This window comes from Thermobia domestica, chromosome 3 (genome assembly GCF_964235325.1).
Source record: "Thermobia domestica chromosome 3, izTheDome1.hap1.1, whole genome shotgun sequence".
In the NCBI taxonomy this organism is placed as follows: Eukaryota; Metazoa; Arthropoda; class Insecta; order Zygentoma; family Lepismatidae; genus Thermobia; species Thermobia domestica.
Window position 1 is genome coordinate 30,897,352 of NC_137456.1, and position 18,036 is coordinate 30,915,387.

Below are 18,036 nucleotides of genomic sequence, written 5' to 3' on the forward strand. Positions count from 1 at the left end.
AACACTGACTTTTAACACTCAATATCAATGAAGAGTTATAGTCTATATATTATCAGTATAAAACAACGTTCTCTCTACTGATACATTAACCTGCGTAAAATACAAAATATGACAACTGTATCATGTGATACATAGTAAAGATAAGAATACTTGTTTACGGTTTACTAGTTGGAGTTAAGTGTTCCTTTTAGCTTTGAGATGAATCTAGAGATTAAAGTGGAAATCGAACAAGTGTAATGTGTTCCAATTTCAAGGCCCTGTCACCGGGAATCGAACGCCGGCCCCCGTACAGCAAAGGCATTCGAGCTAGGAACTAGACAAGCAAGGAGGTATAAAACTTCATATCTTCCTTTTCTTGAGTGTAGTCTGAGTTTTTAATGATTTACGCCTTTCTAGAACAGCGGAGTTATGAAAGACAGATTCTACACTTAAAGTAAATTCCAAATGAAGAATTAGACTTTGAATGCAGTGTGTGCATATAATATCGCGCAAAATCCAACCTCACAATATACACTGTTCCCCAACACGTAATCTTGATGACAAAAGAACTATATTATATAATTACATTTCTAGCTCTGGTTTATCTATTTTCTGTTGTATAAATGACATCAAAGATTCAAAGAAAATCGAAAATAACTTTTCTGTAAAATTCTTTTTAACTTTGCCAATATCCGATCTTCAATTGCAGCAATTGTGATAGTAGCAGATACAAGTGGTTTATATAAGTGCAAAAATCTTGTTCTCTGAGTTGTACACAAAGCGTACGTGCTTTCTGTTCTAAATTTCAAGTACATGGACATACAGCAACTAACCTAATCTATTTCTAAACAAAATATCCATTTTTATTGATACGCAGTCTCACCGCTCCGTTCATTTTGTGTAGGATGTGGCATACTGAATCTCGTATATTAGTCATTTTTAGGGGTATGTTTCAGATACTGGAAAATACAACTTCGCAGGGTTTGGGAACCAGAAGAAGTCACTCGGGTCAAAATCTCGTAAGTAGGAATGGAGTGGCGAAAGTTCAATACTGTGATCATTGAAGTATGAAGCCAAAACATTAGCACAGTGTAGCAGTACTTTGTCCATGTGTATGATGAAATTTCCATTTGCTATTTTTGGTCGTTTCTCAGTCACTTTTGTCACAAAAAAACTGTATCCAAAAGCGTAAGAAAATACTCACCGGTAATTCTGAGACATTTTAGAACAGGATGGAACGATATTATTTTTTGGGTATCCAAAAGGCAGCGTGCAGCACCTTGTAGTTGAATGCCACATGTCGAAAAATTTTAGAGGTGGTGAATCTGTGTGTTTCCACTGCATCGACTCTTTTGTTTCTGGGTTGAATAATTGAATTTATGATTGATCCATTGTCATACACTTTTTAAGATATTGCTTCCCTCTTCTGAAGTGTGTCAAATTTGCAACACATGATTGAAGCCTTGCCCTCTTTTGATTACCAATAACCATTCATCGAGGAGAGGCTTTCCTTAGGCCCAGTTCTTTTGTCATTATTCGTTCTATTTTTCCCATTGTTGGTCCCAGTATATCACAAATCTCCAGCATGATGGCACGCCTATCTTTCATAATGAAACTTTCAACAAGGGCTATGCTCGCGTCAGTTGATGCTAATTTTGGACGTCCGGACCTCTGTGTACCTTTCACACTCACTCGTTCGTCCTGCTTTGTCCTCACTCACCCACTTGCTAATACTGCAAGAACACTACCACCACACACATTCTCCATTTCGCGATTAATACTGGCAGCACCAGCTCCATCAGCGGTGAGGAATTTCACAATTACAAGTTGCTTTACGACCGAAAATTCCATGTCCTCAGCAGTATCAGAAACAGGTCTTGCTCGTTCAGGCAGTGTTAATCAACTACTGACACCAGTGTGACTAACCGGAAAAAATGTTTCGTACTAGCCTATTCAGAAAAAAGTACTAGATCTGTGGGAAAAGTAGTAAAATTTTATCTTTTCCTGTTTTACCCTATTTATGACCTTTTACGATATTAATTTCTTATTACAAGGTTTCCTACAGCTCCTCTCCTCCGTGGGTGGTGGCATGACCCCCACATTCTTGAAAGAACTCCCATTTTTTTATTGTATAATTCGTCTGCTCTATTCAGCATTTTAATTCATTTGTATCCAGCTGATCTTTTCCATTCGTCCCCAAATCCACATTTCAAAGCCTTTAAATTTTCTTTGATTCTCTCCCTCAGAGTTCAGGTTTGCCGCGGTGGCTCAGTAGTAGAGCGTTCACCTCCGGTGCTTGGGGTCCCTGGTTCGATCCCAGCTCGCGCCGTGTGGACTTTGTGGTGGACAAACACCGTTCTCTTGGGTTTTTTCGGGGTTCTCCCGTTTCCTCCCACTTTCTTCATTCCACCATTTCACTCATCATCACCGTCTCCTTTAGCTTAACCGGCATAACCGTGGGACGTAAAACTAAAGATTTCATTTCATTTTACATGTGCACCCTACAAGTGGAACATAGCTTTATTCTTTTTTTCCACAAAATACAATGAAACTAACAGTTAGTTTCACTATAACACAAACATGAATGTTTTAAAAACTCTTTTATAGGCCCTTTTTATGGAGAACGACTTTGTACGATTCTCCTGTATATGTATCACAGCAGTCGTATGATAAGTTTTGTGAAAGTGGATAAAGAAACGTAATTACGAAGTAAGGAAAACAGATAAAGTAAACAGAACAGTATGTGTGTAACCATACTACATTAAGGTAGTGCATGTACGAGTAGAAAATGGACATGTAACCATCCTGGGCACTAGAGAGTCTATGTGTTATGTACAGCTGGTAAAATCTACTTATGAAGATCATGCTCTGCATTCCTGATGCCTGGCTTCACACTTCCTCGTACCAAATAACAGCATTTGCATCTAGAAAGCGGAAAAACTCCGTCAACACTTCCATGTTCTTGTCAAGAGTAATCACTTTTTCATCCTTGGCCATTTTGAGGCGGAACAAATCAACATTCCTGTCACACTAGTTGCAAAAATGATCTCTGACAAGAAATATATGTAAGAGCCGCTTTGGTAAGAGCCGCTTTGCGTGTTTTATTATTTCGTCTTTCCATTCGTTACAAAAACTGTGATCGAGTGACACGTCTCTACCGCTGTCGTTCTCATTTATACAGTTATGCCAACTAAAAAAATGAGAAACGAGTTTCGACATGAAAAAAAATCTGTGTTACCGCTTAAAGTGAAAATAGTAATGCTTGATCGTTTACGCCTTGAAGAGTCGTTTGCATCCACATCACGCTCATTCAAAATCAACGAATCAGCTGTATGACCGATAAAAATACGAAGATAAAATAAGGTCGTCTGTAGCTTCTACTTCACTGTCAGCGAAAATTGTTCTTGATCTAGCAATAGAAAATATGGAATGGCGTTGTCAGTACGGATCGAAGACCGCAACCAGTAAAGGATGCCCCTGAGTGGTCCAATGGTGCGGGAGAAGGCAAAGCGTCTTTACGCTCATTTTAAACAATCTGATGGTAGTTGTAGTGGTGAATGTACAGATGGAGGATTTCAAGCATCAGAAGGTTGGTTCAATAAATTTAAGGTGAGACAATCATTGCATAACATTAAGATCGTTGGAGAAGCTGCATCTGCAAACACTGCTGCAGCAGAACGATATCCAGAAGAATTTGCAAAGTCAGTAGCTGATGGAGGATACAAACCTGACCAAGTATTTAATGCAGACGAAACTGCACTGTTTTGGAAATGAATGGCAAAAAAAACATTTATTTCTAAACGCGAAAAGTCAGCTCTTGGATTTAAGGCAGCAAAGGATAGAGTTACACTGCTGCTATGTTCTAATACATCTGGAGATTGTGTCATTAAACCACTGAGGCTTTACAGATCGTTAAATACTCGGGCTTTAAAAATCAAAACAAGGACGACCTTCCAGTGTTTTTGCGTGCTAATAAGAAAGCGTGGGTTACAAGCGCTATTTTTTTGTGACTGGTTCCGGAGTTGGTTTGTTTCTGAAGTTGAAACTTAATTAAAAAAAGAGAATGTAGACTTTAAAGCATTTCTAGTTTTGGACAATGCACCAGGTCATCCTCGCGAACTTGAAACTATGCATCCAAATATAAAAGTGACATTTTTACCTCCCAACACGACGGCTTTGCTTCAACCTATGGACCAAGGAATAATCCAGGCCTTTAAGCTCTATTACATCAGACGAACCTTCAAAATCGTATTGGATAATATGGAATGTAATCCTGATATGAATGTTGTGGAATGCTGGAAGAAATTTTACATAGTAAAATGCATCGCAAACATAAAAGAATCATTGGAAGAACTGAAGCCACACACATTGAAGTCATGCTGGGAAAAACTGTGGCCTGCTCTGACTACGGAAAATGACGAAGAATGTGTGCAATTCAAACTTTGACTGCAAACATAGCCGAAATTGCGAATGGAATAGGACGAGATGGCTTCGAACAGATAGAATCAAGTAGCATTCAGGAATTGCTTGAAGCGCAAGATGTATTTGATTGAAACCGTCTTGGAGGAAATGTTAATTTCACATTCTATTGAAAAAGAGGCTTCGACAAGCACTGGAAACGTGACATTTAATTTGAAAAATCTTAGTGAAGGTTTAAGAATGGCAAATGAGCTTTGTGATTTCTTTATGAAAATTGATCCGACTATGGAACGAAGTCTTATTTTTAATAGGCAATTTGCTAATGCCACTGCTGAATATCAGTCTGAATTGAAGGAGCTTTTAAAAACTGCCAAGCAAGAAACATTACAAAATTCTTCAAACCATTGCATAAGACTGAAGATAATAATTAACCAATATGGTCAAAAAATCAATTACAGTAAATTGATATTTTATATATGTATTTGTTTTTTATTTTGTCACCTAGGAACGTATCCCCTATAATCCCATATAAATTACAATTCTGTATTCACGATTTCAGTATTTGCGGGATATTTATGGAACATATACCCCGCGAATAAAGAGCTTTTACTGTATAAACAGAGAAACTCTAATAGTGTAAATTATATCTTGAAAAGATCATAACCTGATTCCTATCAAGGGAGATGGTTATCTCTCGTATTTAGCATTTTTACCCAAGAACGATGTTATGAAGGGCAGAACGTACAGTTGACGTGTACATAAAATATTATGTAAGATTAGCTCCTCCCATTCCCTGCCACACGTATCTCACCTCCAAGAATGATGGATTACATTGTTCACGTCTACCTTATTAAAAAGCTCAAATTATCAGAATGGCTAGAGAGGTATTCAAATATATATTTCATAAAAAGTACCTGAACCTATTACAGATTGAATTAGCAACTCCACAAATTTTCTATTCAGAATGTATAGCTACGTAATTGATACATAATCACAACGTAAGCCTAAATAACGTAAATAAAATGTACATTACGATTTACTTTCATTGTCCCTCACTGGCCCTATTACTTGTACCTGATTGTCCCTATTACATGTATCAAATACTAGTGTTTATCAAATTTTTATGTTATATATGTCACCATGTGAAAAGTGTACAGTCAAAATATAAAGTATACATATTTCAATGAAAGAAAACTCGAAATGTGTTGTAAACAATATGAATCTGTAATAAATTATGAATCGATATCTCATCAATTACTAATGTGAAACTTTATTTCCGGAAAGCTTGTGTTAACCTTTCTTTTCTTAAACACACTTGAACCAATTATTGAAAACAAAATAGACCATTCGAAATAACTTTTTTCCGCGTGTGCTCTCCCATAGTTCGTCATATACTAAACAAGCATATTCTAGTATATTTTTTTATTTTCTGCTTCCTAAATGCTCTCTTCGTCTACGTCGATAAATTATTTAAAGTTTTTCTTTTTTCTTTAAAAAATGGGTAAACGAAATAGAATTTCCTACTGTTCCAATTTCCTCCTTTTGTGTAAGCAGCACGTCCCTTGGCTAATCTGAGGGTCATCTAGGAAATGAGATGCATCCGTCAAAAAAATGTAATTATGTTCTTAATGTACCATTTCTGGAAGCTTTTGCAGCTTTTAGGGTGTTCGCAGGTAGAATGCAGGAAATTCACAAGCACATGGTAGATAGTTTACAGATAGAGAACATGTAGTTAATGCTGAGTTCGATAGGAACACGTAGAACCTTTTATTCAAATGATTCCCTTTCGCAGGTTGTGGCCTTTTCTACTTGAGATTAAATCTTACTTGAGACTAAATTAACACTTTCTCAAACCAGAGCAAGTATGGAAGCAGAACATTATGCTAAGATAAGAACAGTGAAATTTATGATTTTTTCTTAAAGCTCTAACCAAACTCCTTCTCTTTTTGTTCTTCTAGAAATTTTAATATCTTTTTCTTAATTTATTTTCCATATCGTAGATATAAATCCCTGTTTTTTTTATTGAATATTCGTATCTGAACACCAATCTCTCATCAAAATACAGTTAAAATTATCACACACAAGTATGATAAGGAGAATGAGTGGTCATTAGTATCAGTAAGCAATGTAATGTAATATTCAAGTGATGAGAGTCCTAACTTGCAATCTCGATGACCGTGCTCATACTTTAAAATCTGGTTTAGGTTAACATCTTATTGTTACAATGTAGCATTGTACATAAGGATGTATAGCTCTCAATGAAAGCAATCGTATCTTGTTTCTATCGTATGTATGCAAGAATTGTTAAAATTTGTAGCATTGGGCAACATTTCTAAATCTTCCTATTTAGGGGAAAAAGTTCCGATCTGAATAACTTAAATAATTTCAAAGTTACGCTACTTCAAGTATACGCAAAGACCACTACGACATAATTATTGTATAGACGAAGCATGTGAAGAAATATAAGTCACTACCAGTTAGCTAGCTAGCTCGGAAACACGTAAAGAAGGGAATGCTACAACCACGTAGTTTGGTCGGAATCATGTGAAGAAGAGGATGCGAATTTCATGTAGATAGGTTGCATATATGTACAGGGCTGTCGAAGTAAATCCGGAGAATGAAACACAAGTACGAAAACCCTTATTTTCTGGACATCGTGCACAAAACTTTAAGACACTTTTTCAGAAAGAAATCTATTCGATGTAACCGCCGTCAGCTTGTACAACTCGCTCAAGTCTGCCTCGGAACCGGCTACAAGCACGTTTCACCTCCTCCTTGTCCATGTGGTCATCATCTCCGTGATACGGCCTCGCAGTGCGTCCTTCGTGTTGTGGGGCTGTGCGTTGACCTTTTCTTCTTCGGGTGACGAGTGGTAGGGCACATTGGTGTGGAGCCACGCCTGAGTTTTCCTTGCTTTGTGCGCGGGTGCTGAGTCCTGCTGAAACACGTAATCCCCTCCAGCAGCCACTTTGTCCTTCCACTGCTGCACAACAGTCGTCAGAAGGTCAATGTAAACGTCGGTGTTGATTTTGAGCCATTTCAACGTGTTAACGATCTTCTCTTTCAACGTGTCAACAAAGTCTGCTGTTCTTTTCGGGTACGAGCGCTTGCTGTGGCTTGCACGGTTTGAGGAAACCTCATGCGGGACGTCGGCTTCTCGAAATTTTTTAGCAATTTCATACACTTGCGTTTTCTTGTATCCGAACCACTCTATTATGTCCTTGGGTGATTTTCCGGCGTGTTTGACTCAAGTATCGCAGCTCTTCTGTCCTGCTCCCGTCTCATTTGTGCACAGCTTGGCACGTGCTTGTACCTCACTGACTCCTATGGGCAGGCACTACACCAGGAAAATGGAATCCTCAAGGTCACCCTTTATACCCGTTAGAGGGCGGCCTTGAAATATATTCCGTATTTACCTCGACAGCTCCGTATAGAAGTGGATACCAATGCCACGTCGGTAGGTTGGAGACATGTAAAGAAGTAGGGGTAACGATCATGTCGGGAGATCGTACTGAGGAGTTATAGATGTTATATGGAAATTATGAAATGCAATGTTATTGATTCTCGAGATAATTACATAACAATAAAACAGGCAGACAAAAGGCTACTTCTATTTTACATAATCGTCATCATGATAGGTGCTCTGACATTATTCCCGGGTCACTTGCCGCAACTGCGAAGCTTTCTTGCTGCAAGGTTTTCCGTTATTTTCGTCTTCACATATGATTTTCCTTCTTTAGCATCGTCCATTAAATGTTATCTCCGTCTCCCTCTCCCTCTCTTCCTGCCATCATTTCCTCTAGCACGTCCATCATGATACAGTTCCTCCTTAGCCAGTCTCCCAACCAGTTTATCTTCCTCTTCCTAATAATATATCAAATTGTTCGTTTGTCTACCACCATTTCTAATACCCTCTCATTCGTTTTCTGCTCGACTAAGTTAATTTTCTTCATTGTTCACCGCATCCATATTTCGAAAGTTTCCATTGGTATTTAATTATTTTTACGTAATGTCCATGTTTCTGTCCCTTACAGTACAACACTCCATACAAAGCATAACTCCACGGGCAATAAGTACTCACCCAACGGCAAATATTATATCGCGTCATTTTTTCTATGAACCAGTAATACATACAAAACTTTACTTTTCCACATGAAACTATGTACATTAAAGGGTCACTTAAAATAGTGGGGGGGACAAATGCCCCTTCTTGCATCCTAATCGCCACCCCTGGTTATAAGTATTAACTTCCAAATGAAATATTGTAGCACTATTAACATTAAGTAACACAGGTGTACATAGAGGTAAGCGAAGGTATAAAAAAATACATCTGCATCCGTACCTTATCTGGAATTTTTCTATCCATGCACGCACCCTCATCCGCAATATCACAACTCACGTCCCCAGATATTGAGATAACAAATATACAAAACGCGTTTCTTCTATGACAATTACAATCTGAAAAACAGTTTCCACTGTACAAAAAATTAAAAATACCCCTTTATTGTTTTGTAAATACTACGATATGCGACTATATCAATAAAATTCTAGCTAAACAGTAGCTACAATTTTTTTAACATGTCTTTCATTCCCATCCGGGGATGGGCGGGCCGCAGAAGGTTATGCCTTCTCTATGGCCAGAGATATATAACGACTGTTGATGATGAGAAAGTTAGAAAGTTGCAGGCTGTTATGAGATGGTGTGAAACAGAAAGGGTAATCTAAAAGTGAGTTGAAGTTGAAAGTCAGCTATTGACCAGTAAGGAGTGAGATATTAAGCGATGTAGGAGGCCAGGTGGTGATCACGGACGATGGATATGTACATTTTGGGTGTAGATACGACGATGCGGGTTGTATTGCGCAGGTGAATGGTCCTGTTCATATATGGCTAACAGATGGTCTATTGGTGGATAGGCATATTTGGGTACCGCCGGCGTTTTTTGCAGCAGTTCGTAAATAATAGGATATTCATGGGCAATACGAGTAAAGATATAGCGGGTGCGTAATATCTTCTTGTAATAAGTAGACTACGCTAGATTAACTTCATGCAAAGAGAAACACGAAATTTAATTCTTAACCATATATTTACTTAAGATTCCCTGAAATATACAAATTGTGCAAAAAATTTTGAACCTACTATTAAACCATATAACTGTTAAGTTCAGAGAAAATATTGCAAATCTATCTTCTAACAACGAACAGACAAATTGGAGATGAACGTCCATCTATAATGAAAAATAACCTATTTCAAAAAAAACTAAGATAAAACCAGATTAACACTTCATAATGATAATACAAACTTGATATTGACCGTGCCCTTAAACATCATCCTTATAAGATTAAAAACAGAGGTAAAGAAAAAATAGTTAACGTAATTCAATTTCATTCTAACATTTATTCATTACAAGATGTAAATAATTAATAGCGTTTGGAAGAACAGTCTTTACAAAAATCAAAATTTTTACATACCATTCGCTGAGAAGCAAAAAATGTATTCGCTGAAACCTACTATGATGTGGACATCCGCGTTCGTACAGACTTTCAAAAATACATATGTGAGATGCCGTTTCATTCTAATTTCCAAGCTCAAGTAAATAAAGGGAACTAACTTGTGTCTATTTTTAAAGTAACTCTTCCATTATATCGATAATCGGTTGTCAGCTCTCTGTTCATTTTGTGTATCACGTGGTATAGTTATTTTTGGGGGTCTGTTTCAGATACTGAAAAAATAGCACTTTCCAGGGATAATCTACTGGCTAAGCGGTGTCCATGAAGATAATATATGAGGTTTCGGAACAACCAAAGTTACTCGGAGATAAATCTGGTAAGTAGGATGGATGTGGCAGATGTTCAATAACGTAGTCAGCAAAGAATGAACTTACAACATTAGCACGGTCTAATGGTGCATTCTTCAGGTAAAGGACGAAATAATCATTTGTCATTTTTTATTCTTTTTCGTTCAATTTTGGCAAAAGAAAACCTGTATCCAAAAGTGTAAGAAAAATAATCCCTCGTAATTGCATGACCTTTCAGAACAGAGATTGACAATATTAGGTTCTTGGAATCCCAGAAGATAGCTTACAGTACCTTATCATTAGAAGCCACTTGACGATTTTTTGGAGGAGTGGGTAGTATATACATTTATACGCTATGTGAGATGCACACTAAACGTATGTGCCATTTCATTCTAATTTCCAATCTGTGTGCTTTCATTGCATCGACTGTCTTTTTTATTTTTTGGTTGAATAATGGAATCTGTCATTTATCCATTCCACTTTCCAAATTACATCCCTTTCTTCTAATGTGTGTCAAATTTGCAACACTCTATCGAATGTTGCCACTTTCTGACCGCCATTTAGAAAAAACTTTCCTTGCCCAGATCGTTTGTTATTATTAATTTTACTATCTCATTGTTAGTCCTAGTTTTTCACAAATCTCCTGCATGGTGACACGCCTATCTTCCATGATGAACTCTTCCAACATGCAATGTTATCGTCCGTTGATGCTGTTTGTACACGCCCATTGATCTGATCGTCTTTCATACTCGTTGTCTTAGGCATCTGCTTCCTAACAGTGTTTCTGCAAGAACACTATCACTACACACACCCACCAATTTGCTATGAATATCGACTTCGTAACGTCCAGCCGCACTGAGGAGTTTCACAATTACCCATTGTTCTTCAACAAAAATTTCTTGTCTTCGGGCAGTATCATAAACACGTCGTCCTCGTTCAGGCATTGCAACTCAACTGCTACCGCCTAATAAACAAAGACTACACTGCTTAGAGACGAAGGGTGGAGGTCTCCGACGCCGTAGTTGCTTTTCTAAATTCGAATAGTAAAGTGGACTTTACAACAAAACGGCAAGTCTACTTTTGCTGTCACTACGTACTGGAAGACCAGCTTAAACGTCAATGGTCCAACAGCTTTCTTAAGAATACTGCCATTGTAAATGACTGTATATCTAGCAAATAACATTGTTCTGCGTAGATCTCTTTACCACACTAACTTCGTTGTGTCTAGTTTCTGTGTAAGAATTTGTTAAATCTTGATCTAACTGTTAAGTACACCTTATGACTTTTTAGTCGTTCAAATCTGAAACAATAGCGTAGCCTGTAGTTAGGAGCCAGCTTTATTTTTTAGAGAGGGCAGAAATTAATATTGGCAAAGCAATTACACACATCAAGGAACATCACAAAACTGTCCTTGACACTTCATCTGTCGGAGAATGATATAAAGAAATGTATCAGGGAAAGTTTTTCGTCCCTTCCACTCTTTTTCATCTTCCCATACCCTACCCAAGCCGTTGAAATGTGTGTTAAATTTCTGTCAGCATGCTTCTTCAAAACTGTGTGATGTCTGAACTTGAGATGGATTTGTTAGAGCGAGAATTTTGGATATGATTATGCCGACTTTCGAAACAAAATCTAAATAGGAACCAACAAGCTAAGGCAATAGTGTCCACAGTCAGAATGATTCGGATAGGTATGTAGTTAGAACTCGATGTGTAGCTACCTTTTCATTGTGAGTTCTGGATTGATCTGGAAACCAGATAAGAGCTGCATACTTTTAAAATAAATTTCATACATGTGCATAATTTCTAAATACAGATTATAATTCAATATTATTGCAATGAACTGATTTAAAAGTTATCAATTAACATTTTATATATTTTACAATTTTTTAAGGTGTTGCACTGTTGGTTCAGGAAATAAGATTAATTTTAAAAATATGAATCAATCTTTTAAATATATAATTAAAATCAATCTTTTTGCTCCACCCTGCTTACGATGCATAGGAATCCATTTCACAGTTTTTCACAGATGGCACAAACAAATTGTGATTAAATTCTCATATACTTATTTGGTTTTACTTAATGTGAACTTGCACTAAATGAAACGACATAATAACATAGAAATTCTTTTATCAAGCTTTAAAGCAGAATTATTGTGTTAATTACTTTTGTTTTGATTTAAGTAGTTGGACATAGATTTCTACAGTAGACTTTAAGTTGTAGATATTTTTGTAAGAAAATGCATGTAGTTGCTGTTAACTACACATTTGATATGTAATCTAAAACCAATTTTTGACAGAGCGTGTTGGGAGCTTGTTCAAGTAGAGCACCTAACCCCTTTATCTTCGAAGTACTTTTGTCTGAGTTTAAGCAAAATCTTGAGAAGGTCTTGAAATAAATTCCACCAAAACTATCTTACTGAGTTGGTATTGGGGAATGAATAATTTTACCAGAAGTTTAGAAATGTATTATAGTACTGATTTATACTTAATTATCATGTTATTCGTTTGTATCAATTGAGTAAACAAATGGTTAGTAGTATCCCTAACCATTCATAGTTTAATAATTATAGGTAATGAAATATGTAAACTCTCTATGCTGAAATATTGCAGTGCAAAGCATATTCTATTTTTAAGCTCCTATCTCCCCAGCCAGCAGCCACACACACACACACTTTGACTACCATAATTTCGCATCCTTCATGTGGTAACAATACACAGTAGAAGTCTGTGAAATATTTTGTATAGGTTCAAGTTTGCAACTGCTTACTTTACAGAAATTTCATGACTATAGCTGATGACAGTAATTCATAAGGAGACAAAGAAGCTTACGAAATTAACATGAATATAAGAGTTTTTATTTTAAAACAAAGTTTTCCTCAAACAAAATTTACTCCAACAGCAGTTAGTTCACAACTTGACAGTTACCGATAGCAACTCTAAGCAAGAAGTGAGCTCCTTTGTGGCTAAGCCGTTAGTGTACTCGTCTTTGGCGTGGGAGAGCCGGGTTCGATTCCCGGCGGGAGCTCATGTTGTTCGGATTCCACAATAATCAGTAGCTCCTGTCTCTGCTGAAAGGAACGCTAAGCTTAAAACCAACTCAACTCAACTCTAAGCAAGAGGCCATATTGGGAATCCGAAATTAAAGTGAGCTCCATAATTGAAATAAATATAATTACTGAGAGTAAGATATTGACATTTGGTAAACAGAGGCCGAGATAGTGAAAGTGTAGAAGATATTGACTGAAAAGAAGCGTTGGAAAACATTCATACAATAGTGACACCATTCAGCTTTATTTGTTCCAAGTAAGGATCGGTTCACACCGACCAAAGAAAATGTATAAGTTATGAGAACTATTCCTACGAAAAAATATGTCTCTCTGTAATATAAATATGTCTATATTTTTAACCGCTATGCATATTACACTGTAAAATATCAATTACACCAGAGTTATAGTTGAAGGTTGATTTTGAATTAAGTCTTTGGCATCACAAATAGCATTCTTTTTAACCCCTCAAGGATGAGCACCAAATCAGGGGGTTACGGTAATAACGAAATAGATAATAATGGTGGAATGGAGAAAGTGAGGAGAAGGGGAGAACCACGAGAAAACTCACAAACAAATTTCCTACTTGGCGGAAGCTAGGAGTTGTCAGGGATCCATGCGTCACATGTGAGCGCTCTCCAGCTGGGACAATACGGACCACGTTGTATATAGTTTACACTTTCAGCAAAGTATGTTAATTTTTATCCAGCATTACTATTTATCTGGGAATAACATAAATATAAAAACATGTTACGCTTCCTACTCCCTGAAAATGTCACATTTTTTATCGTTCTTCTTCTAACTTGTTTTCTTTCTGTTCGGCATTATTCATATGTAGCTTAGACTTACTAACCGCCCTCCTTCACACTTTCCTGCTGTAGCCGTCAATGATAGTAAGTCAATGAATTTTTGTAAATACATAGATCACAACACAGAATGTTTGGCGTCCCTTTCATACAGAAACCTGATCCTAGAACCAGCGGCGCAAATCAGTCTTCAACATTGTAGGGCACAAGTAAGACTTTCTTTTAGGCTATGCTCAAAATATTTGTGAAGTTAAAAAACAATTCTGTGGAAGATCAGGGAGCAGATTTTTTTTCAACATTCGAACGCGGGCAGATTTGAGGCTTATTCGGGAGGGACATCAATTTCATCTCACTTTCCTTTGTGACAATCGGGAACAAATCACCACATTTTTCCTCCCCAAAAAACAACAAAAAAAACACACATTTCAATTCGTATTATTGGGGGACAGTCCCCTCCAGTTACAAGATTGGAGGGGACATGTTTCCCTCATCCCCCGGGATTTGCGCCAGTGCCTAGAGCCCCCACCATAATAAAATTGCTGACTATGTATTTTCGTTATATTGTAGTCATATAGGTGGCAGCTACATCCTCTATTGACAATGAGGAATAAAGATGATCACAGTTTTCTAAGTTTTCATTTCCCCTGAGATCGACCAAGACTCTTAACTTTGCACAAGAATTATGTATCTTCAAATTGGCGATACCAACGACGAATGTTTTGGGGTGCAGGCAGATCAGTGGTAAAACGTGGACGAAAAGCATGTTGGACCGAGATCACTGACTCAGTATTTCCAAAAATACAGCACAAGAAACGCTTTCTGTTGAGCAAACGCCATCTTACTTCTCACTGACTGCAGACTGAGAAAACGCATTAATGGAGATGTAACGGTGAAACTATAGAAACTATAGACCACGCCCATTCAAAAAATACTCATTTAAATACCGTTGCCTTCCATGTTTCGTAATTAATACCATCCAAATTCAGGTCCTTCTTTCTGAAACACGATGTACTATAGTATGTGAGTAGAAAAATCTCATATTTTGACAAGTATTTTGAAAAACAGAACCCTTTTCTTAACCTACAGAGACAGATAATTGTTCTACTTTGCCCCAAAATGCTTGTGGGCGAGGGACCCCTTCATTTGCCACGTTAAGCCATTACTATGACACCAAGAAAAATACAGATAAGCCTACTACGAGAATATCTACGTATTAATGAGAATATGTATTTACAACGAAAGGCACGATAAAATACTTTTCTTCATTTGAATTGAGTGGGTATCTCGGATCTAATTCTTTCTTCATTACATTAAAAATGTCCCTATGACCTTTAAATGAAATTAAAACTGAGAGATTTGATAACAAAAGCGAACTGAAGTTAATAAATCGCTTATTAGAACGAGAGACGTTTCATTTCGAGTCTTATCTCTTCCCCTATAATATTCGAATCCTTTCTTTCTGCTTTTGTTTGTAAGAAAATAAAGATAGTATCGACAGAAAATATCTGTGTAAAGAAAATAGAACATGTATTTGGCCTTTGTTTTTCTTGTTTTCTAAAAATGATAACTTGTCTTTTATGTTCTTAAGTACCTTTAAAATGGCAGAGTATCACCAGTCTCTCTAAATTGTTGATATAAGACTTTGTGCTATCTCCTAATAAAAATGCTATATTTTAAATAAGCATAACGGATTCTTTTTAAAAATAAAAAAGAAACTATTTCTTTTCTCCCTTTAACACAGCAAAATTTCTCGGTTTTCATCCTCTCTTCTTTTGTACATGGTTGGTTCTTTTCAGTTATTCAGTAGAAACGAAAAGATGAATAGTTAGAAATTATGTCGTTTCAAAATGTACATTCCAAAATGGACATTTTTAGATTTCTAACCTCAATGTTCAGAGCTTTTTCTATCGATGTTCTGAAGAACGTCACAATGTGCACAGAACACAAAATGTGGTAGATTCCATTACATTTGATATGGTTTTGGTTTGAACTCATAAGCTTTAAAGTCTAAAAAGTTACAGAGTTTAACGTAATGTCCTGAAAAGTGCAAAATACGCTCAAGCACCTATACAAAATGTCCGGTGCAAAAAACCTTCGCGGTTAAGAAAAATAAATGAATACCCGTTTTCAACTCATTGAATGAGCTAAAAGGTAATCTTAGGTAAAAGGTTAAAAATATATATAAATTTTGTGAGAAACCTTTGATCTGGAAATTTGTAGATTTCATTTGGATTGCCCTTTATAAAAAGTCTTTGTAAAGGCAGACGCTTTAAAATCTTGAACGCTTAAATTAGAAAAATTATAGAAGGCGCCTGGTAAGAGCTCAGGAAATCTGGTGGAAAGGATAGGGATTAGTGCAGACCAGAAATTTGTTTTCTTGTAGGGAAAGAAATAAATATCACCAACTGAATTCAAGCATCTCTATATATTTACAACCCTAAAAAATGATTATCAAAGAGAAATTAGAATTTGACTTAAAAGCTATATTTAAGTATAAAATGTGTCGTAGAATGGTTAAGTCCGTTTGTCCGTCCCGTACCTTTGTCTGTGACCATCCCTAATCGTTGTGATCACATTCCCTTACACTGTTAAAAATGGTTTCTTAAATTCGAAAAAAAAATCCTCGTATTTGAGAACATCCGTTTCTTACCTGTGCACCGAGTAATACATTCTTAAAAGTGAGATTTCGATTTTCTCAAATGATTTTGAGAAATAATGACTCAAATGCGAGGAATTACGTCTTATTTCTGAGGGTATAAATGCTTTCTCAAATTTGAGAAAAAATGTATTTTTTCTTAAAAATAAGAAGGTAACATTTGAGGAAATGAGACGTATAAACCCAATTTTGAGAAACACATTTCTCAATAAGATTTGAGAAATATCTTCCTCAAAAGCGAGAAACGGTGCACAGAAACGGGGTTCTCAAATACGAGAAGACAGAAAAGGATATAAACAAAATATAAACATGCAAAAAACATTCAAACTATAAGTACAACCAAAATTTATATTAAATAAACACCTACAGTTATAGATATTGTTTATAACATATAACATTTAAATCTTCACTTGAACTCAAGAAAATTCCACGAATACCACGATGACTTCATTAGACAGTTGAACATTTTCCTTTTTATCAATGTCCACTTTCTCAAGACTTTTCTTTTTCATCGACGTGGTTTACTCAAGATTCTCCCGTTTCTCCAATATTATACCAACTTCTTGATAATTCAGATTCAAGAATTATCCGTCTACTTCAGATTAACGGCAACAATTTCTGCTGGAGTGTAACGTCCCACGCTTATGCTACGAAGCTCAGGGAGACGTTATGATGATAATGAGCGAAAATGCTGTAATGAAGAAAGTGAGCGAATCTCGAGAAAACACACATAAGATGTTTACTCACACTGCCCACTTGACGGAGGTGGAATCAAACTAGGGACCCCATGCACCGAAGGCTAGTTCTACCACTGAATCATCACAATCCAATTTGCCTACTTCTCTACCATAAACAAGTTGCCTACATGAGAAAACACCGTGTTTGTGGGCTCATCCAAGATTCTCCAGTTTCCTCCTACAAGAAACATACGCAGGAATTTATTTCGGAGTGGCTCCAAGCTCAATACGAGGACAAATTGTATTAAAATATATAAAATTGCCCCTAAAATTAGATAAAATTTAAATAAAAGTAGCGATTTCGGGGAAGGTCCGGAGTTCCAGGACTCACCCCCTACCTTCCAGCTTCTTCATTACGGCAGGTGCATGCGACAGTTTCTGCCCCTCATAAATGTGCTGAAACTCCACTGCTAAGGATTCAAATCAGATTGGAAACAAGGTCACAAACCCATGCAAAGACTGCCAAGAAACGTACGTCAACATTTTGATTACATCATTATTATGCATCTCTATCACTGTCTCTATTAGCCTTGGAGCACAATTGTGGGACGTTGGATAAAAAAATAAATGAAATATTTGAGTTTTACTTCCCACAGTTG